Raw genomic sequence first — 24,218 nt, forward strand, 5'->3', positions numbered from 1 at the left:
CAGTAAACAGTAAGTGGTAGAAATTATAACAATTCTCCAAATGTCAAACCACCTCTCTTTCTGAAAGGCCTGCCGACTCTGAGTACAGATGTAACCACAGCCCTCAGCCCCTACAGACTTTGGCCAACTGATGAGGTAGCTCAAATGCCTGGCAGGGGTAGGATTTGAGGGGTAGAGCAAGGGGTCCACCATGGCAGTCAGGCAGGAGCCCCCTTCCAAGGACACACACCTATTCCTTAGACTACACAGGGGATTCTCTAGCTATGACCAGTTTCTACATTGGCACAGCAAAGTGCAGGCACCTGACCAACACAATTTAAAGCACAGGTCTTTTCAGCATGCTTATCTTTTGAAAAATTAGACACAAGACAACAGAGTATAGATTAAATCCCATTAGGAGAAAAATCAATAAGGAATATCTGTTCAACAAAGTTTCAGACTTATACTGTCTTCTTTCAAGAACTATTTGATCCAACTTCAGTCCAGGAGCCACACTCTGCCTGTGTGTAAGATTTCCTAGTTCCCGAAGCACTTCCCCAAACCTTATCTTAACTTGAGCCTTCCCAAAGGTGGAGATTGTTACCTCCGAGTTGTAAGTCAAGTCACTCAGCTAATACCTGGTTGAATTCTTTCTTGATCCCAGGTCTTCTGACCCCAGTGTCCCTAGCACTACACCCACTCAGTTTGTTCTCTGTACCCCAACCCCTACCACACTCACTCCCCGGCACTCATTAGAAACATGCCCAACGCATAGGCTCTAAAGAAGGGCACAAGTTACGTGGGGTGTGAAAAGTCTCTGGTTTTAAAATCTAGTCATGACTCTGTGCCAAATGCCAAAGGACTTTGTGGAAAGAAACAGAGTCCACGAATTTCTGGAGGGCCCTTCACTGGTGAGATTTAGGAAACAGACTGGAGATGAGGGGTGATTTACTTTGCGGGCCAGGTAAATATACATACCATGGTAATTTTAATAAAAGCATGTCCCATAAACCTCAGACATAAAATAATAGTCTCACCAAAGGTATAAATGAATGGGGATTTTACAGAGGTAGTTTAGCTCCTGTTCTACCAGCCACAATAAATTATTTCTACCCTTCCAAACACAATACTTGCTGAATCCCGACGTCTTGCTGCCCCTATGTTAAGTGGAGAAGAAACACCTGTGCTGGTCCAAAGGGCAGTGCTCATAAAGACAGACAAAATGGATCCAGTAATGTTTGTTCCCTCTCCCCTCTCCCACCACCTGGAAAATGAAGACTAACAGTGATTAATGCCTCCTGGTAACCATGTATGGACTTTTCATCAGAGAAAGCATGATTTAAAACCAGAGCTATGAAATGATTTTTTCAAAATGTCCACAGAGCCCTGTCCCAACCAGACCCGAATCTGTGCGGGTAGATGTGGACATTCAGGATGACCTGAGCCTCCACGCAGTTTCCAAAGGAGCCCAACTCCTTGACTCTGTCACTGTAGGGAGCACAGGAAGACTACCTTTTTTAGGGTATGTACCAAAGTGGTTTTCTTTCCTCATTTTTAGCCCAGAATAAAAGAGGTTCTTTTCCATGTAGAAAATACACCCTTGCCCTCTGCATGGTGAGAGAATGCTCAACACACCTCCCTCCCTGAGCTAACTTAACTGATGGAGCTCTCTGTAAGCAGCCACTGGACTACAACTGAGGCCAACTGGAGCATGCCCAATGACGTCCACAGATCCCAAGATTTGATTTCATTAATGTCCGTAGACAAATCAGCTGGGCAGTTGCTGGCAGTGTTTAACTTGCCATGGTGGGTCAGATTAGGAAGCTGTTACAAGCCCAAAGGCCACCCAGGGAGGGTTCCTGGCTTCTGCCAACAATAAGATTCCCATGGCTGCTCTGGAGTTGACCCCACCAGCACTGAGGGAGGCCTCTGCTGGCAAGCCATGGGTTTTTCCAGATGGGGTGTGGCCTCCTGCTGTCACCATGACACACATCTCTACTACAACCACAGACAACTAAGGTGCCTTGGACTTAGAGGCAGGGCTGGATGACTCCAATCTGAACTTCTTTCCCAGGAGGCTCAGTAGGCTTCTTCCCCACAGGCGCTCCTCCCCTTTCTGGTGCTGTGTGATGGTGAATGGCAGGGGTTAAAAGTTGGGCTGCCAAGGTTTGAACCTCAACTCTGTCCATGTGAGGTTGTTGGGGGTTAAATGGCACAATTGGTTTAACACCTTAGAACAGCACCTGAGTCTGAGTACATGTGAAATCCTCTCAGATTTGATTTCCGCCTTCCCAGGCACTAGGCCCATCCTCTTTCCCTCTCCCGGAGGCTCCAACCTCCCTGCCCTGCCAGGGCAGTGCTACTGCTCTGGGCTTCTCCTCCCTTCACCCTTGTGATACCTGCCTTCAGCTTCCATGTGGAAAAGGGTCCACCATCCACAAATCCACCCAAGGATCTAATGCACTGCCCAACAGGAGCATTTTTATTCCATAGGATGGCAAAACTTTAGCTACAAAGAACAAATTCCTGGGAGGGAATCTCAGATATTCTTGGTCTGCAGGTGAAAAAGGTTTTTTATAACGTGCAGGAGAGTAGTAAAGAATAGAGGAGGAAGTAGACCAGGGCCTCATAACTTAACATTGATTTTAGGATAAGAAGAGCACATACAACAGGTTTTGTACGTTCAAGTCAAGAAGTATGGAAGAGATGATACCACAAATTTCTTTCCAGAAAAATAAGGTTGACAGGGACCCAGTATTCACAGATGGGGGCCAAGACGTAGAGACCCTGCTGGCATCACTCACTAGCCCAGGGTTACCTGGCCACCAGGCTGGCCCACAGGCCTATGGGTTCTGGAGTCTTTGGTGAAGGATGATGAAGCTAAACTTTCACTTCCTTGTGCTTTTCATGTATCCAAGGGCACAGGCAACTTAGAGATACCTTGATAAGTATATTCTCTGAAATTTCCTGGGACCAGCACAGCCACATCAATTATCTCTCTGTCCCTCTTCACCTCCCTTACATCTCCTCACACTTTCACACATATTCCCACCTTTACTAGATTTGAGAAAAAGGAACTAGACAAAACACAAACTCTAGAGACCATGAGTGGCTGGGTGATGCTGGACAGGAGCGATCATATGTGCCCACAGGTATAGGCAAGATGCATCACCAAAGGCCCAAGGCCCGTGCTCTCTGCAGTCTGCCATCTTGCAGGTGGACAGTGACAATTCCCCTTCCTTTCTACCTCATACTCAGGTCACCATAAGCCTACGACTGGCCATACAGTGCTGAAAAGGACTAGTCAGAAGGGACTAAGTAGGATGAGGGAATCCAGGCACCCCTGGCCCCCACCAGATGGAACATTATCCTCTTGCAATCTTAATGGCCTCCCTGCAGCGAGGGAGCCTCTGCCCCCTGCCCATCACCTAAATAGCCCATCCAGGGCTCCAGTTCCTGGAGGGAGGACCTTAGCCTGTTCCAACTAACTTCATGCAGCACAAAGCCCAGCCCATTTCTGTGTAGCTCTGGGCATTTAACAAATGCTTTTAATGATGATGATGCAACCCTCTCCGCCTTGATCTGTCAGGGTCCCTAAGGCATGAAATGGTCCCCTGAGAAACATATTATCTGAAGCTTTCCCTTTTCCTTAATTATATTGTACTAATGTTCTTTTCTACAGGATTCTCCTCCCCCAGCTCCTCCACCCAAACCCAGCTTCACTGTGGGTTGGATTTACATAAAAGACCAGCACATTATAATTGTGATGATTGATCACCTAAGTTTCCTTGGGTTCAGATTGTTTCCTAATGTGGGTCATTTTTCATCATAAAGAGTCGGCTGATAATGATGTCATTTCCATTGCTTGAATTTGGAGGCAGTGGCCACATATCAGAGTTTAAATGACTGTCTATAGGGCAGCAAAATCGTGTCGTTATCAGTTTAAAGCAGTCACTGCTTTACTCCTGGGGACAAAACAAGAATTGAGGCCTCCTAAAACTCATCACATAAGAGCAGGATGCCAGGAATACAAATCTGTATCAGGAACTGTGGGGGGAGGGGAGACACGAAGCAAATCTGTTTTGTGTGAAGCTGTGTGGTAAGCATCAGATAAAAACTAGAGTCACACTTGACAGAAAATAAGCCACACTGCTGATCATTGGATATCTTAAATGTGCTCTGCCACAATCACTTAACTGTGACTCCATGGCAAGATTAACAAGCAACAACTGAAATCACTCATGAAGGCATGAAGGGGGGCTTTGGAATAAAACCTATGTACCAGACAAGCCCATCAATGCACCTCCCACTAAGTGAGTGGGACCAGGACAGAGCTGGAACATGACCTCCATTTTTGTGTGTGAAATATGGGTGTGAAATGAAATGATGTTATATGTGTATTTAAAGCCAATAGCTGCACCATTAAAATCCCACAGCGTGCATGTCTTAAATCAATGCTGCCCCAGATGTTCTGTTTTCTGCCATTTGCTTCTAACTACCTTCCCACACAGCTCTGCTTTCTGGAACCCCTCCAGGATGTCCTGAAGATGTGAAAGTTGTCAGATCAACCCCAGTCCTACTTTCCATGGCCTTTCTCATTCAACCCAATATGTTTTCCCTTCTCTGCACCTATTTATTTTGAAACATTTCTAACTTAAGAAAAATTACAAGAAAAGTAAAATGAACACTGCTTCACCTAGATTCACCACTTGTTTCCATTCTCTCAAATTTGGTTTACCTCTCTGTAACATATACACATATTATCATTTAACCATTTGAGAATGAGGTGCTTTACCTATGTGACTTCATGACACTTCCATCCCTTCACACCTCAGGGTGTATTGAGAAAGAAATGAAAGATTCTCTTCATTTCCACAGTACACTTACCTTATTCAAGAAATTCAACATTGAAGGGTGCCTGGTTGGGTCGGTGGGTTAAGCATCTGCTTTCAGCTCAGGTCATGATCCCAGGGTCCTGGAATAGAGTCCCACATCAGCATCCCTGTTCAATAGGGAGTCTGCTTCTCCCTCTCCCTCTGCCCCTCCCTACCTCCCCCCCAACCTCCCCAGGGCTTGTGCTCTGTCTCTCACAAACAAAAATATCTTGGGGAAAAAAGAAAAAGAAAAAAAGAAATTTAACATTGATACAGGGCTATTATCTAATACACAGTCCTTAACTTAGCTCTCCAATTGTCCCTATAAAGTCTTACATAGCTGATTTAAATGTGTATATGTATGTGTATATATATACACACACACTTATTATATTTAATATAATCTAAATAATAGATATATAAAATATGAAATACAGAAATCGATAGCTGTATCTTCAGGGTTTAATCAAGGCTCTCACATTGCATTTAGTTGACATGTCTCTTTAGTCTCCTTTTGCTTTGTTTTGGTTTGGTTTTGTGGGACTGGTTTGATCTTCACAGTATCAGCATAGACTCATTATTTTTTTAAAAATGTATTGCTAATATAATGGAGATATGTCAAAAGGGCATTGGATCTAGCTTGAAGGAATTCCCACTAGGAAAATGGACATAATTTGAACATCAAAATGGCTAATGAGAGAAATGGCTATATAAGACATTGCGGGGAAAAAGAACACATTCTGATATGAAAAAAATAAAAGTGACAAGAAAGAGACAGGGAAGCTCTTCATTACAGAAGACTAATAAGTGAGGAAGGAAATTAGCAAATTTTTTTATAACCATCATAGTAATAATTCAGGCAAGAACCATCACCTCCAGTCCATATTTAAATCTCCTCTCTCCCATACTAAGAACCCAAGTCCCCAGCAAATCCAGTACTTTTACCTGCTTCAGTCCTGCAATACACACATTTTCAATACTGCTACATCATTGCCATTACCAACAGCTAAGTAAAGTTCAAGATTTCTTTGCAATTTTTGTTCTTAGGAAATATCACGCTGGGAATACACAGTCAGAATACTATGCTTAGAAGTGACTTGAATATTTTTTCTAATGTGTGATTTTCATTTATTTGATATAAAGGTACATTCTTCTTTTTCTGATTGAATTCAATGTCTATCTTTTTTCCATCTTTATTTTTATTTAATTTTATTTTTTAGACATGTAAACCACTAATGGCTTATAAGTCAAACCAAATCAAGAGGTACTCAAGAGAGGTCTCTTCTATCCCTTGCATTTGGTTCCATTCACCCCAGTAGATAACTAAATTCATTATTGTCTGGCTTATTTTTCTTGTTTCTTTTTGTAAAAATAAGCAGGTTCAACAAAGGTGTTTATTTTTTTTTAAAGATTTTATGTATTTATTTGACAGAGCAAGAGAGCACAAGCAGGGGAGCAGCAGAGGGAGAGGGAGAAGTAGGTTCCCCGATGAGCAGGAAGCTGGATGCAGGGCTCCGTCCCAGGAGACCTGAACCAAAGACAGATGCTTAACTGACTGAGCCACCCAGGTGCCCCTCAACAAAGATGCTTGAAGCCATTAACAGGCACCCTGGGTGGGTCAGTTGCTTGAGCAATTGACTCTTGATTTCCACTCAGGTCATGATCTCAGGGTAGGATGGAGCCCCTAGTCGGATCAAGCCCCCATTGAATCTGAGCCCCCTTCAGATTGAGCCCCCACCACTTGCACGCTCCCTCTCTCTCAAGTAAATAAATAAATAAAATCTTTAAATAAAAAAAAGCCATTAACATTTGCATCCCTTTCATAATAATTGCTTTCAAATTTTGGAAGGCTACATGAGAAAATTCCAAGATGTAAATCCATTCCAAGAACATTCCTTCCCGTTTCCTGCTTGGAATTAGAGGAAGTATCATTCCTTTCCAAAAGACATCATAAAAGGTGAACAGTAGGGAATAGGGAGAATGAGGGAAGCCAAACCCAGCCATGTGACTTAGGGGGCTAAGTACCATCAAATTCCTCTAAATGTGTATTTTTTCATCTGAGCAGCAAATGAAAGAGCAAGTACTTGCCCCACTACTGATTCTTTTGTCACTGGTATGATCAAAATAACCAGCCAAGCTACACTACTTCTTAGGCTAAAAACAAATCTGATCATATTACTCTACAACTGAAAACCCTCCCCTGCCTCCCCACTGATGTCAAAATAATCCCCAAACTTACACAGTCTTCAGTAGGCTGCCTTCTCGACACATCGCAGGCTCATGCAAGTGCACGTACGTGTACACACACACACACACACACACGCTCATGATTTTCAACAGCTTGGTTCTTTTCTCACCTTGTTATTTGCTTTGCTCATGCTGATCCTGCTTCTTGAAGTGATCTTCCCCACATGAGCCAGGATGTCAGATAGAAGGGTTTCACCTTGATCAGCCCCATGAAGCAAGTCTGTTCTATGAGCCCTAAGGAGGGCTCTGATACTGCAAGGCTTCCCATGTCTGAAACTTGGGTGTTGGGTTTGTAACAGACCTTCTGAGAGTACAACTACTTACCTAACACAGGAAAGAGGTGTGAGGGGAAACGGGATTTGCACATTTAACCTTCAGGCCAAGGGCAGATAGACAAAGGCTCACTGGGATGACAACAGAGCACTTAGCCCCAGCTTACAGGGTCCTGCACTGTAATGCATCCCTGAAGCCTCCTGATGGTGAGGTCCACTGTGCCCCACCAAGTGCCTTTCCTGCCTCAGGCCCCTCAAGTTCCCAATCCTGCAAACTCATGGCTCCTATCTGCTTCAACCCTACTTCACTTGTGTTCCCAACCAGGCTAGCAAATTTAATGATCTCTTGAGAGATTTCTTCATTTGAATGCTCTTTGTGCGCTCCTATTTCTTGGATCCTACATCAGACCCTACATGGCACTATAATAAGCCCATAAATCCTGATATTTAATCCTGGTCTGGTTCTTTCTATTGCCTTCAACTCCTCCCATCCATTTGAAGAGATGCTAATAGAACAATGATTTTCAGACTTTACTGTGAAAAAGAATCATCTGAGGAATTTCTGACTCAGTATGCCATGGGTGGGGCCCTGGAATCTGTATCTCCAGCACATACCTGGAAAGGTGGACCTAAGACCACTTTAAGAAACACAATAAGTAGACTATCTAGATGCTTTCTGTCACCCTTCACCCAATCTGGGCCCTCTGAGTTCTAGAGATATTCTTTCTCCTAATTACTCAAAATGACCATTCACAGACATCAGGAGTTTTGAATCTAGGCCTGCAATCATTCTCACCAGAAATACTGCCCTCAGCTGGTCCTGGTAGGAACCACAGGTCCAAGGCACCTTGAGTTCTTAACCCCAATTATATTCTTACCTTAAAATAAATTTATCTTTGAACTATGAGTAATAATATTTCCTACTCAATTAATGTACATTATTCTGCTGCCTGCACATACCCTCTGTTTATTCACATCAAAGTGATTTTTATTGGAATAGAATAATTCTTAACTATGTCTTTCATTTGTAAAGATATTTAGATGGTATATATATTTAGAATTCAGCACCCAACTCACAGGAAACAATTCTACTAACATCCAGCCAATCACATATTGCCTTCCTCAAAAACATAATAAAATCAAATTGGGCTTGACATCTATGGAGCTGTTGCAAATTAGAATTTCTACCACCTGGCAGATGAGTGGCAAATAGGAGGGGTGGAAAGTCTGGGAGCCATTCATAAGCAGAGAATGAAGGAAGCAACAGAACCAAGTCCAGTCAAAGCAAAGAATGGCTGGAGATGCGGGGCTGTTTTCCTTTGGCCTTCCAGGCATCAGCATTCTTCTAAGAGTGTCAGAAATTATTTTGACCAAAAATGCATGTAGTTTTACACGTAAAGATTTTGTTAAAGAGTCCGAAAAAAATCAGAAGAGATTCTCCAGAGGTAGATAAGGAACCCCAGATTGTACTAAGAATTGGGAAAGAGGAAGTAGAGTGCATGGCATAGACAGGCGAATGAAGCCCCTGCACCACTGGACCATGGCAAGACCCTGACATGCTTAATCACTACACTTGCTACCACTCTCGTGAGAGGCTCTGGGGTCTTCCCACTGGAGTTGTACTCTCACTTTGCCACTTACCAGCTGTGATCTTCAGTGAGTTACTTAGTCTCCCATCCATTTGAAGAGGGATTGTTTTAACTCATATAATTGTGATGATTGACTAAGGACTTGATTTCTGAAAGATGGGTGATGGAAAGAGAATTCTCATGTATACTATCCAAAGACCTTTAAGTAAATACTACTATTATTTTTATTGTGGTAAGCTATACATACTACAAAATCTACCATTTTAACTATTTTTAAGTGTACAGTTCAGAGGCATTAAGTCCATTCCCACTGTTGTGCAACCATAACCAGCGTTCATCTTCAGAACTTTGTCATCATCCCAACATGAAACTCTCATTTTTTTTGATCCATTCGCTGGTTTTGGTCCTGTTCATAAATTTCTTGGCATGGTGTCTAACACATGTTAACTGTAGGAATAACATCAGGGATCATGAGACTCCATTTCAGCTCTTGAATTTCATTTTTGAGCAGTTCTATTTGGAGGGATTAATATTTCATTGCTTTTTCTCTTTCTCAGAACTCTTCCAAAGAACAAGCAGAAATTTTGCTTTAAAAAAAATAGAAAAATCATTCTGTCTTGAATTTTTATAAATTTAAAAAATATAATGGAATCTTAGCAATTTCATTTTTCCTGTATCTTAAAATAGTTTGTAGTTCATCACCTTAGGCATTATCAGAGATTACTCACCAATTATTCTCAACTATGCTTTAAAAATGTCAAAATTATGTGAAATAAAAAACAATGGAATTGCTTAAAAGGTGATACAATAATGAAACCATCATGATTACATCACCCCTCAGTCTTCCTACTGTTGTACCTCAAGTATTGCAGTATCTTTCAAGGATTAAGAAAGAGAAGAGATAGGGGCGCCTGGGTGGCACAGCAGTTAAGCGTCTGCCTTCGGCTCAGGGCATGATCCCTGCGTTATGGGATCAAGCCCCACATCAGGCTCCTCTGCTGAGAGCCTGCTTCTTCCTCTCCCACTCCCCCTGCTTGTTCCCTCTCTCGCTGGCTGTCTCTATCTCTGTCGAATAAATAAATAAAATCTTAAAAAAAAAAAAAGAAAGAAAGAAAAAGAAAGAGAGGAGATAGCCCCTTTGTAGTTTTTTAAATCATTCAGTGAACACAGATGAGGATTCATAATTTTTATTTTCTACCCATAATAGTAGAAATAAGGAAGTTTACAGAGGACAATGTTTCACAATTACTAAATAAATCAGAAGCTTAATGCAAAGAGATTTCACATAACTAAAATCTCATATTCTGAGTCTTCAGATGATGATTTCCTACATGAATTTCCTCAAAATCTAGAATCAATGAGTGGACACTTATTTCAAAGGACAAAAGGAAATATGGTGTTCTCAATGAATTAGTCACTCAATAAGAAATTTATCATGCAGTGTTTTGTGAGCAGAACCTGGACCACCCAATTTTGCTAAAACATGCGTGACAATGTTGTTTTATCTTTTATGATTGTACACCAAAATTTGTTTAATATGGGTCATAGGTGGAAAAGGCAGGTATATATAAAAAGGTGGATGAAAGAAAATGCATAATGTAAAAAATGAACTTCTATTGAGTGGTCATTCTAACTGATGTTTATAAATCTGAAAGGTTTTGCAATTTTGGAGCAAAGATGGCTGTCTTCTCAATCAAAATTATGAGCCATCAAAGTTTTTAAAAGTACTATATTTGGGGGCACCTGGGTGGCTCAGTTGGTTGAATATCTGACTCTTGATTTTGGCTCAGGTCATGATCTCGTGGTCGTGACATCAAGCCCTACTTGGGCTCTGCACTCAGCATGGAATCTGCTTGTCTCTCTCTCTCACTCTCTCTCTCTCTGCCCCTCCCCTCTTTCAAGCTCTCTCTCTAAAATAAATAAATAATTTTTTTAAAGTGCTATATTTTGATGATGTGACTTCAAGAAGATAAAATCAGAAGTCATGATAATCTAACCCTTTTAGAGATGTACTTGAAATCTGGAATCTATACTTATGAGATGGATATGTTCCAGAAACAAACATGACAGTTGATAACCAGTTAATGACATTCAGAGGAAGTTGCCCATTTTAGTTATACATACCATCCAAACCAGGAAAACATGGAATTAAAAATTGGAATTTTCTATGTTTAAGTTTTTGTTAAAATTGCTAATAAAGTTTTTAATAATATTTCTGATTTTACTTCTGTAAATTACTCATAAAATGACTTAAAAAGATAAAAAGGGTTCATTGGACTCAAATGGAAAATGTTGAGAACCATTCCTATCATGCCAAGAATTAAGCACTTAACACAGTTTTGTTATCATCACTATCATCATCAGGGTGCACAGAGTGTCATCAAGTCCTGAATTTATTTGGAAAAAAAAAACCCACATCCTATGTTCCATGGTACAATACAAGAACTCATAAGCACCAGCATATTTGGTGTCTTGTCACCACATCCAGCATAGAAGGGCACCTGGCGTGCCTTCCCACTATGGCACGTGAAGGCAGATCTGTAGGCCACTGTGGCCATTCACAGGGTGAGTCTTCTTCCTAGACTGTGTGTGAGACACAGCACAAAGCCTGCCAAGACAGACAGCACCTCATTGATGACAACACACTTCACTGATTCACACGGCACTGAGCGGCCATCAAAAGACACACTAACACACCTTCCCAGACTTTTAAGAGTCCAATCTTTTCAAAGAAGAGAAATGAACACAAACTTGCACCGTGAGTTCCTTCTGATAAAAGTCTGTGGCTTTGAACGACAAAGGAGGCTGTGGGAAATAACTGTCATACAACTGAATACAGAAAAGGACTCCCAAGAGGGCACAGAAAGGAAAATAGGCATGGAGAAATCTTCCTAGTAACTCTGAAAAGCAAGACATAAAGTAGGTAAAGAAAATTCAAAGCTTCAGATGTCTGCCTATCTATCTATCTAACCATCTATCTATATTTGATTTTTTAAATTAGTATGTGTGACCTCCTGGTTTGGTCTAACCTAAAGGAGAACTTTCTAGTCAGAAGAGAAATCCCTCAGTGAAAAGGAAAATGACCCCAAGACTGTAGCTGGTCCCCGTGTTCAAGTGACAGCCAAAGGACCACCTGAAAATTCTGCTGCACGAGATTGCAAGAAGGGAGAAGGATGAGGGTAAGGTGTTGATGGCACAGGCTCATTTCCTGTGGGACCTATCTGACCGGCTGTGTCCTTCAACTGAAGGTCACTGCTGCTGTCCAGGCAGCCCTAGACACTTAAGTCTGTCCTTCTGGAATCTGGAAACTCACCCCATCCCTTCCTTCAACCCTCCAGACCCAGAGGTAGTAACAGCTCCTTTGTTACTAGCCTGGAGATAACGCACTCTCTCTCATGGATCCCTACACCCTCTCTCCCTTTGGAAATAGTGTATTTATTAAACCCTCTTCCAATTATCTTAATTTTAGTGGGCATCTATGCTTTGCTGGGACTCTGACTCTACCTTAAGGGTTGCTAAGAGGATTAAGTGTGCCTGGTACTTTATAAACAATCATTACAAAGATATTTTTAGCCTCCTCTCTCGGTTCCCACTCCTCTGTTCAGCCATGGTGAAGCCTTCTAGACAGTTGCTCTTCTGATTCTGTAGCAGAGGAGTCCTCAGACTTTCTCTGCAGAGAGCCAGAGAGTCAGTATTTTAGGCTTCATGGGCTACACTGTCACCACTGCTCAACCCTGCCATTATAGAACAAAGCAGCCAGAGGTGATGCATGAAAGAATGAGCATGGCTATGTTCCAGTACCATTTTATTTATGAACACTGATATTTGAATTTCATATAATTTTCGTGGGTGATGAAATATTATTCTTTTTTGATTATTTCTCAACCATTTGAAAATATAAAACCATTCTTAGCTCATAAGTCATACAAAAACAGGCAACAGGCAGGATTTGGACTACTGGCCATAGTTTGCCAACTCCTATTTTAATAGAGATCTAGCATTTCTGCTGTAGCAGGGAGCTTTTACATTCCAAATTATTATTCCATTTTTTATATTTTCCTTTTTTCATTATTTAATAAGACTAAAAATTCATTCTTTGAAGCCAAAGTTTGCTTGGTCTTTCCCATCATTTTTGCCAAGTGGCTTCCAAAATCCTGTCACATAGCACACTTCGACCACTCCCCTCCATACCACCTTCCAGGAGCAATGTGCTTGAAGCTGTTCCCACACTGGAAACCCATTCAAGCACTGTCTCGTCTAGGAAAAAGTACATCCAGAACTAGCCCAGTGCGATTCACTCCATAGAGATAATATGAAGTCTGGTGTATTTGCACAAAGCCTATATAGTGGCAACATTGAGAAGATGAGGTGTGCCTTTGCAGATTTCCACCTGATTATGCCCATCGTGGGCTGGTACACATTCAGGACATTTACTGATACCTGATGACTTACCAATCTGATGATCACTCTCTCCCCTTTCCCATTTTCTGAAGGCCAATCTGCTCAGTCAGTACACAAGTGCTGGTAGATGTTAAGGTGTGTGACCCACTACAACAAACAGACAATGACTGATACAGACAAAGGCATTCTTGAATTTTAACAAGATTTTACAAAATAATTCCTTACCTAACAGTGTTTTTTAACCCTGGCTACCCATGACGATCACTTGGAGAGCATTCTAAAATGCTGATATGCAGGACCTACCCTATGATGACTGAATTTTTACTGGCAGTTTTAAAAAGCTTCCCAGGTAATCCTGGTACAAGGTGAGGCTTGAGAACCACGGACTTTAGAGGAATGGATAGTCATGGTGTCTGCCCTCATGGAACTTAAGTTCTCACAAGTAGAAAGGGTAGGGGGAGTTGAACAACTAATTACACAATTATTATGTAACAATAATCATGGTAAGACTTACAAAGTTCGGGGGATCTCAGGGAGGGCTTCCTTGAGAAAATGATGCTTTGGCTGGCCTTTGAAGCACGAATAAGAACTAACTAGACAGAAAGTAAGGACATCAAAGGCAATCACATGTGCAAAGGTGTTGAGGCGAGTGGGTAAGAACATAGAGTTTTTAAAAAAGTGCAAGAAGGCACTTCAGATGAAATTCAGAGAGCAAGGGAAATTCAGAGAGCAAGGGCACATGAAGGCCAAGTCAGGCAGAGCCTTGAAGGCCTCATTCAGACCCTATATGTTACCTCATTTGTACTTCGTTAATATCTGCACTTTATAGACTCGGAGCACTAGTAACATGCTCAAGGTCCCATCACTGGACAGTATAGGGCCAGCACTCAAGCCCACTTTTGTCAACCTGCGAAGCCTGCATCATTTCTGTCACCCCATATGTCTCCCTATGCAGTTCCATCCACCTTCTGAGGCAAGATATATTACTTGAAAAGAAATTTTATATCAGGTCTGTGTTTCTACATATGTTTCAAAAATATTAACTTTAGAGAAAACAACCGTCATTCAATGAAGGAAAATATTAGCCTACATCCCCTAGTCAGTCCTTAGCAGAATTCAAAAGCTTCTACCACTGGACAATATAGGCTAATCAGATAAAGTCATTTATTGATTCATTTATCAGTATTTAGTGAGCACTTAATGTGCCAAGTGGTAAGTACATAGATGAAAATATGTTATCTTGACACCGGTGGAGCTTACAGCCTTTTCTAAAAGAGAGTAAAGAAGCAATGTACTTTGCCAAATTTAAATCAGAAATTCCTAAAGGTTAACAGGAAATAGGAGAAGAGAGTGGTAATATTTTATAATTAATATTTATTTCTATACGATTATCTCTTTCTGCCCCACTCATTCACCCCAGTGTTTTTCAAACATGACCACTCAGAAATATCAAAGCCAATAAAAATTGCTAGTATTTGGTAGCTAAGGAAGACCACATTGCAAATAAAGTTATAGCAATGGGCAAAGACATTCTGGAGCATGATCAATGAGGGAAAATTGTATAAATCTTCAAAAAAATTTTCCTGGTCCACTTCCAAAATCAGCAATGTACATGAGATTGATCCAATCCTCTTCCAGATGGTTTGAGGAAATCTGAGCTGAGTCCTAGAAGTAATGGTTAGTATAAGAGATATGAAATGAACAAATAAAAACTTCATTAAAATCCTAAAATAAAACTGAAAAATCTATAGCAGATGGTATGGATCATAGATAGTTAAATGTTTGACAAAGACAGTAATGATTTTTTTTTTTTATCAGTAACAGGGTTTGGGAGAGAGATGAGAAGATTGAATTATAGGAAATACGGTATTGATTTTTGAAAATGGAAGTAAGATTGATTCTGGCCAGTACCTCAGGTAAACTTCTTTGATACCTATTAAAATATTCAGTTTGATTCTAGCCACCAAGGAAATACCTCAGCACTCTTTCCTAAGACCCAAGGAAAGGTGGTAGAGAAAGAAGAAGAGTCCATCTTCCCATTCTTCTTCAGGAATTCCCAAGAACCAGTCACCAATGTGCTCAAGGCAGTTTCACCCCATGACCCTGGAGGACTAGTACACCTGCCCCCAGTGAAATTTCCAGCTGACTCGAGGATCAAACACATAGTCAGGAGACACGGCTGAGCGGGGAGCCTCTGCTAAATCCCATCCATCAGTTTCCAGCACCAGAAAAGCACATGGCAGGGCTGAACATGTCTACCACATTTACATATACATCACCAGTTACCCTCCTTCCTCTCTTAGGACTGATTGCATCTGCCCTACCATCTACCTAGAACTTGGCAAAAGAGATCAAAAACTCAGGCCATCATAGCAAATCAAAGGCCTCTCCCACTACATCCCCAAACCAAGATCCAGAAGAACACCTTCCCAGTCCTCTTTGGAGATCACAAAATCAGAGCTGAGCCTGAGGACAGCCTTCTCTTTGTCCCTTTCAGGAACACCTCAGAGGCCATCATTGCTTACATTTCTTGCAGCCACCTTCCCTCAAATAAAATGTTAAAACAGCGAAAGACCATAATGCTTTTAAGGAAAACAAATCTTTACCCATATAACACATTGTGCCAGCCCTGTTCCCATCAAATTTATGCTCACTAATATATATGTATTCTTGGCTTCTCATCTGCCAACATTATGACCCTTAAATTTGATCCACCATTTGTCCCATCTCCCTAGATATGAGCATATACAGCTGTCAGTTCATCATGTCATCACATTCATCACATCAGGTCATCACATCATATTGTGATCAAGGTCCTCAGTAAGTTGTCACTGCCTCTGATGTGTAAACCTGTGTTCTAGATTCATTACCCAAAACGTGGTTCTTGGACCAGCAACATCAACAGAGCCCCAGACCCCCCACCTGGCCTACTGAGTCAAATCTGCATTTTAACACTAGCCCCATGTGATTCTTATGCACATTTAAGCTTAAAAATCCCGGCTAAGAAATACAGAATTCTCCGTCTAAATTATCTAAATTCTCTAAATTTCTGAATACGGGTTGGTAGTAATCATTGTGAACTATGTCACTAGAATGGGATTCTGTAGAAAGATAGAGGAAATACATAAAAATTATTGTAGTTACTATTCATATCTCGACTCCAGAATTTATGTCCCTTATATGAAGCTCTTAGAGACATTATATTATTTAAGTTGTATAAATGCAGTAAAAGTTCAAAGAAAGGGGAGCTTGATTTCCAGACAGGGGGAAATACCACGGAGAAAGTAGGACTTGAGATGAGTGGTAAGATCTTGCTAAAACATGACTCCAAGGGAAATCTTCTAAATCCAAAACAGAAAACTGAGTTGCCAGGTAGCACTTAGCAACCATGTGAACTTCAGTAAATCACTTATTTTCTCTGAACATTAATCAAACCAGGAAATGATGTGGCCTAGTGGAAACAAAACTTGGTGTCAGATGGACCCAGCTCCAATTCTAGCCAGACTATTTCACCTCGGAGCAGTTACCTTCCCTTGCTGAATCTCACTAAACCACCTGAAATTGAGTCATCCTTGAGAATTACATAATAAGAGAAGGTATACCAACTTCGAAGGTTCGAGTCTGTCGCCTAATAGGCGGTGGAGCAATATTGCTTTACCTTTTCACCTTCCTTCCCTCCAGCAAAGATTTGGGCCAGGACGAAGGTGAACTAAATCTGGGTCTGAGTTAGCAGAAATAGTCCAGATTCTCAAAGTCCCCACAAGGTCAGGCTTGGTGTGGCAGGAAGTAAGAATCATCATGCAAAGGCAGAAATGGTATTTTAGGAGGACCAGGCTGATGGTGTGTCCAGAATGGACGATAGAGGCAGGTGACGGTGAGTGATGTAGTGGCAAGCTCACTGTGATCCACATACCAGCTTTCACAGCCCATCTGACCATATCTGCATTGGTCATTTGACTCTACTCTCAGATCCACTCCCGCACTTCCCCTTGCTCTAACCCGTGTACTTGGGGACTGGCTTCCAGACAGGACCAGCCAATGGGAGGCTAAAAGGAAGAAGGAAAATAAAAGGCTTATCCTTTCCTCTCCCCACCCAGGGTGGCATGTTAGGCAATGCTATTTCTCCCTGGGAGCCACCAGCTCCAATAGGCCATCCTGTCCTCTGTGCTCCCAGCTCCTACTAGCAACTCGGGCTCTGGGCTCTGGTAACACCTCTTCCCTCTGCAGTCCACTCAGCTCAGGGTGAGAGCAGCTTCCTGCCACAGTCAGCCCCTGGGCTACTGTACACCACCCCCCTTTGGCTTTTCTGTTTTACCATCGCCTGAGTGACAAGACCAGTTCCCGGTACTAAATTCTCTCTATCAGGAAGACCAAAAGTGGTTCTATTTCCCAACTAGAACTTAACTGACATAGCATCTGAATCGAAATATATCTCAGATTATTCTGCATGATTACGTGGATTTCTACATCTTGGAAAATATACAAATAAAAGCTACATAAGGATTGATCTCCCAAGTGAGAGTAGGAGAGAAATCAGGGTCAGAATTCTCCAACCAAAAACTATCACAGATCCATTAATACAGGATAATTACTAATCTGTAAATGTAGTGGTATCTATGAGCATGTCACATTTAATTTAGTATTTGCATGGATGATCTGGAAAGGTGAATAACAAATGCAGAAATTAATTCCACAGATATAATTGGGAAGTGTTGCAAATACCCAAAAGGATGGTGAAATGATCCAAAAAAAAAAAAAAAACCTGGCAGTTACAGAAATATGGGCAGGATATGGTGGGGAAACTCATAAAAATGCATAGCTGGATCAAAATAACAAAATGAGATACTGCCTGAAAAATGTACATATATAGGTAAAAGAAAGTAATCAAAAACACAGCTATTCCATGGGTAGGAAAGAAAATAAGAAATGAATAAAGCTGAAGAAGACTGAGGGACGTGACAGTACAAACTTGGATGTAATTTTGAAATAGGATGGAGGAAAAGAGCCTAGTTATTTTGAGCTTTAGCTATAGACACCCTATAGCTTTTTTAAATCAACCAAAAAATGATGTTCTCTCCAACTTGCAAGCGCTTCCCCCAACTTACACGGCATCGATTAGGCCACACTTGCTAAGCCTTACCAAATTCTGCGTACCTCATTAACAAAAATGAGAAAAAATTAAGAACTGCAAGAACTCTGGGAAATAAAAGCCAAATGATAATGAGATGGAGGATATGAATGATAAAGGAAGCAAAAAGAGCCAGATTGGCTGAACAATCATATTTCTAGCACAGACCCATAGAAAATCAGGCGTATTGTGTGGGACAAACAAATTCCAATTAGAGAATAGATTCCAACGTTGACCTAATTATCTAAGGTCCAGCTCTCATTTTTAAGGGATGAATCCAGACAAGCAAAATAAATTCTTGGAGACAAAACCGACTCTTTCTAATACGGAAAATTACTTCCTCCTTCTCCCTGAAGCCCCAGATGGTCAGAAAAGAAAAGCCCCGTGGACTATTTTTTCTTCCATTTGAACCTTAAAATATCATTTCTCTAAGGACAAAATTGACTTCAAGGTGCCCATGCAGTATGTTTCTATGTGGTCAGGAAGGGTTTTCTTTCAGGAAAACAGGAGCTCAACTCGGAAAACAAACAGTCAGCACAATGTCGCAGCCACCAATAAAAATCGCTGGCTCCCGAGCCAACTATTAGGTGAAAGAAGAGTAAAGGATTTAAGCAAAACGCTCACAGCTCCATGTTAAGCTGAGCTGTTCTAATCTAAGTATTCATGAGAAACCATTTTAGCATTTACAGGGTGGTGGGAGAAACGCCACTACAGTATCCGTAATATAGTATGGGTCTGTCACATGATCTAATTACAGAAATGAAAGCAACCCAGGAATTATGTGGTCTATTCAAGCCTGCGGGGAGTACGAACAAAGAATATAATTAAACATCAAGCCTGTTGATTAAACAATTACTATTTAAAGCAGATATAGATTTAAAATTAATTTGCTTCTGCATTCTGAGGATTTGGGGACTGAGATAAACAGTGTTTGAAGTTTAATTATCCGTGTGCAAGATGAAGGGGCTCATTTCGTTTTGGTTCTCACTGCACAGCGTTCAGGACGGTGAAAAGGCAAGGATCCGGCTCAGGTCAGCATTGCCAAAATGTCTGAGACAAGGGGGCAGGGAGTCTCGCTCAGCCTAACCCCCACAGAATGTGGTAATACCACAAGAGAGATTGGGCAACTGCAAATTAATATTTAAATGAACACTAGTTTGAAGTTTACCTGGAGGGGGAATCATACTATCTCCAAAAGAACAGAAGAAGGCCAGCCAAAGAGTTCCAGGCGCCACTGCCATGAGACGTGGGGAGTGGAGACCTTCACGCATGTTTGAGCAAATAGGACATCTACCTGCCAGCTACTCTGAATGGAGCGATTCTTATCACAGGCCACATGTGTGGTGTCCCAGGGGCAGAACTGCAGGGCTGAGGAGTGGGTAGGGTGAAAGGGTGAATTGTAGTGAAAGACAATCAACAGCAACTAGAAAATTCCAAAGTTAGAAATGACTGTTGAGATGCACGGAAGTGTGTCTGCATTCACACACCATGATCAAAAGGCACGGGGACAGCATTTCCTGACCTCAGATCCATCTCCACTGGCTATCACGAGGGATGTGTGCGCAGTGACCCGGCTGTGCTCCATGGCCCCAGGGCAGGACAGTGCTGCACAGTGTGGTGGTGAAGAGAATGGGTTTTGAATGGGACAAGCTGAGTGTAAGGCCTGCTTTGCCACATTTTCATTTTTGACCTTCATCAAGCATTTGGCTCCCTGAGTTCCATTTTGTCAGTGAAGGGCTTTCATTCTTTCCTCATTGGGTGGCTGTAAATATTAAACATGGCAGTGAGGGCATACCTGAGTGTCCCCTCCCACTAAGAGTGCCCCTTCAGGCCCCCCTGCCATGGCTTTTTGGGTGACAATGAATCTCTTTAAGTGGCCTGCCAGGTGGCAATGGCATGTCCCCCACCACTGACATCACCACCACCTTCTCCCCACTCTGGCTCCCCAGCGTTTTTTTTCAGTCCTCTGCATTCTGTCCTTTGCTGTGCCTCTGCCTTGAAGCACTTTGCCTTTCCGTCTTCATCCAATCCATCCTTCCACAGCTCTCAGCTCACCTAATCTTGGGTGGTGGTCAGAAGCTCAGGCTCTGAAGGCAATACATCAGGCTCAAAACTCAAACACCACCCCTGACGATCTGTGGGACTTTGCCCACCTAACGGTCAGTTTCTTCCTGGGAGATGGGTGTGAGTACCAGTGACTCTAACCTACACTGTTTTAAGGGCCACATGAGTATATACAGGGGACCATCTCAGCACAAAGCCTTGTGTGCAGGGCCCCTGGAAAATGGCTCTCATCACAGTCCTCCAAGGCCTCCCCTTCCATATCACTTGCCACACTTGCAATCACATGTTCATGTGATGATTGCAATATGCCTGTCTCTGCACCAGGATAGAAGTTCTAGTCCTGCCTATGGGGCAGGATTTTGTCAGTGTTTAGTCCAAATATTGGATTCAGTTCCCAGCAGAATAAATACTCACATATTTGCTGAGGAATAAATGAAGGAAATGCTGAGCACAGCACCTGGCCCAGTGTTGGGCCTCAATAAATACCAGCTTTTAAATAATAATGCGCACTGATAAGGCCAACTGATAAATAAAAAAAAAAATATTCACTTTGGCCAGTGTTCTCAACTGGGAGTCTTTGTGCCCCCCAGGGGTGGTTGGCAATGTCTGGACAGGGCGTGGGGGCGGGTGGAGAGCACTGCTGGCATCCAGTGGGTAGAGGCCAGTGAGGTTGCTGGACATCCTACAATGCACAAGACTGCCTTCCCACAACACAGAATCGTCCAGCACAAAACACCAGCGGGACCCAGGTTGAGAAACCCTGCACTTCACCTTCTGTCATTTTTCCCTGATTGTTGACTTCACCAGCTGAGTTAGAGAGGCAAATCCAGGTTAAGGAAATCATTCTTGCCTTTTGTCCTCTCTGTTCCTGCAGGTACAAGGCCATCCTTGCCCCTCGTTCTGTGCCCCAAACTCTGTTGGCCTAGCTGGACAGTCTCATTCCTCCTCATCCTCGTGCCAGGGATGAGGTTGGAGTGCGGGAATGTGGGTGAGGCTGAAGAAAAGTACACAATGCACGGCACCTCCCATCTTGTTCAGTCTCCTGTGTCATACATTATTCCTACACTCCTCCGAGCTTGCACAGAAGCCAGACGCGAGCACCGCTACTCAGTGCTCTTTCAGGAAAGCTCTTTCAGGAAAGAGCTCTGCTTTGAATACTGGGCTTCAGAAAGCTCATGTAACCCAAAAAATAAGCCAGGGGCCAACATGTCTGAGACAGAGATTGCTCTAAGATGCAAGAGAATCTGCTCCAACAATAAACACTATGCCCAAATATCATCAGAGGTAAAGTCACAGGGATGAATTAGATGATCCGAGAACAAAAGTGAGATAACGAAACAAAGTTTTTCTGAACCAGTGACCCAGATGATGTCAAATGCACCAGTACACGCAAATAATGCTAGAGGTTAATATAAATCTTAAAACTTACTCATCAGTTGCATAAAATGACATGCTCACTGTCGTTAAAAGTATGTCAAAGAGAAATTAAAAGTGCTGGCGAGGATATGGAGAAATTGAACCCCTTGCACACTGTTGGCTGGAAGGCACGACGTTTCAGCCACTGTACAGAATGGTTTGGCAGTTCCTCAAAGAGCGAAACATAAACTCACCATATAACCCAGCAATTATGTTAACGCCAGCATAACCTAGGTATACACCCAAAATAATTAAAAACTGACAAATAAGAACATGCACATATATATTAACAAGAGCCAAAATATTGAAATAGCCCAAATGCTCATCAACAGATGAATAGATTAAGTAGTTGTGGTATATCCATACAGTGGAATATTATTCAACCATAAAGAGGGGAAAGTACTAACACATGCTACAGCATGAATGGACCTCTAAAAACAGTATGCTAAGTGAAAGAAGGTCACATAACATAATTCTGTTTATATAAAATATTCAGAATAGATAGATGCAGAGACAAAATGCAGGCAAGTTGTTGCCAGGGGCTGTGGGAAAGGCAACATGCAGAAAAATGCAGCAAAATGTAGAAAAACTGTTTAATGGGTAAAAGTTTTACCCATCAATACAGATTATCATCTCATATAAATTAAGATGGAAATGTTTTGGAATTAGATAGATGTACAACACTGTAAGTGTACCAAATGCTACTGAATGGTTCACTTTAAAACATTTGATGTTATGTTATCAAACTTCATCTCAATAAATTACTTTTTAAAGCATGCCGAAATGGCACAAAATTAACAAACACCAAAAGAGAAAATAGCTAAAAATGGAAATGGATGCAGTAGCCTGAGGGTTTATAAGTGATTCATTTTTGCACTCTTTTTAAAGCATACATGTAAGTTATAAAGACTTTGGAAAATACACAAAAGCACTGAAAGAAGGGACTATCAATAATATTTCTAGTCTTTCAAAATACTCATTAATGCCAGTGTTGAACTACCTTTGCAATTGAAGGAAAGGAAAGGAAAGGGGAGGGGAGGAGAGGGGAGGGGAGGGAAAAGGAAAGAAAAACTAAGACCCTGTACATTAAGATAAACCCCCCAGTGGAACACTTATTTCTGCCAAAGCTTTTATTTTAAGCTTGTTTCGCTCTATGGGCACAGGGGAAGCTGGGGGACCAAGTGTTGACAAGGATGCAGGTAAGTCTGTGACTTTTTGGCTAACTAAGGCCTCTCTACTATCCTTCCATCCATCCCAGACCAGTGTGCCTGGCTCTCAGCAGGCTGGGAAATACTGGTCTCCATCGGACAGAATTTGAGAAGAACTTCCTCTGCATGTCTGTGTCATTCACCCTCCATGAAAGAGACTAGAATGTCTATTCCTCTAACCTGCATAGCTTCTTCCCTGCCCACAACAAGAGATCTTCATTAATTATTATACAATTAAGCTCTGGGAGCAGAGAGATGGGGGTTAACACTCTTGACTTTGCTAGAAAAATCATGATTTCCAAAAGATGTACAAGGGATGATGTCTCATCTCCCATTCTTCTAAACTTTTTTGAGCAGGAACATGAATAAAATGAAAAGAAACAAAAAACAGGAGCAGGAATTTGGGGCTTGGCTCAGTGCAGAACGCATATGTTACCAGTGAATCAGCCACTATCAAGGGCCCATGTTGTAACCAGCACTGGGGTGGTACCGCCTCTAAAAAAAGACTCATGAGCACAATTCTAATTTTCAGATCCAGACATTCTGGTTTTGAATATTCACTCTTACCTTAATCCATCAGTGGCCTCTCTCTCAATCCAATTTTATCACCAAAACTTCAGTTTCAATATCTCTCCTCTTTCAACAGCTGCTCCTTCTGTTCTCGCAGCAACACTGCCATCAGCAAGTCATCTCCTCCTGATTAAAAAGACCAAATAATAAAGATGTGTAAATATCCTAAAAAGATTTCCTCCCTAAAGAAACTGGTAGGCCCGTAAGTGCACCCCCCCCCCCAAAATGGTAAAGGAAATAAAAATAGGTAACTGTCAGGATCATCAAAGTTGAGAACAAAGGGAAGTGAATTTTCCCAGTATGGATTTGCCTCCCTGGCACGGGAAGTCTGCCCCAGGGATGATGGAAGGTACTGATTCCTCTCCATTTCCATCTCCACGCAAGGAACTTAGCATTAATAGTTTCCCGCAAACAGCTGCTTGAGGAAACATGACCACAAGCAGTTAGATGGTAGAAGCCTAGCCGGCTGG

At 41.9% G+C, this 24,218-nt stretch overlaps 1 long non-coding RNA gene across 1 annotated transcript in view; it reads right to left on the reverse strand.

Moving 5' to 3' along the window:
* The window catches only part of LOC117801393, a 167,800-nt gene extending 143,965 nt beyond the window's left edge, over positions 1 to 23,835 (reverse strand). The window contains exons 1-2 of the long non-coding RNA XR_004623883.1: positions 23,746 to 23,835; positions 4,867 to 4,954 (exon numbers count right to left, since the gene is read on the reverse strand). This is a non-coding gene — a long non-coding RNA (uncharacterized LOC117801393). The remainder of the gene's footprint in view (positions 1 to 4,866; positions 4,955 to 23,745) is intronic.
* Between the last annotated feature and the right edge of the window lie 383 nt (positions 23,836 to 24,218).

Source organism: Ailuropoda melanoleuca, chromosome 3 (genome assembly GCF_002007445.2).
Source record: "Ailuropoda melanoleuca isolate Jingjing chromosome 3, ASM200744v2, whole genome shotgun sequence".
Lineage (NCBI taxonomy): Eukaryota > Metazoa > Chordata > Mammalia > Carnivora > Ursidae > Ailuropoda > Ailuropoda melanoleuca.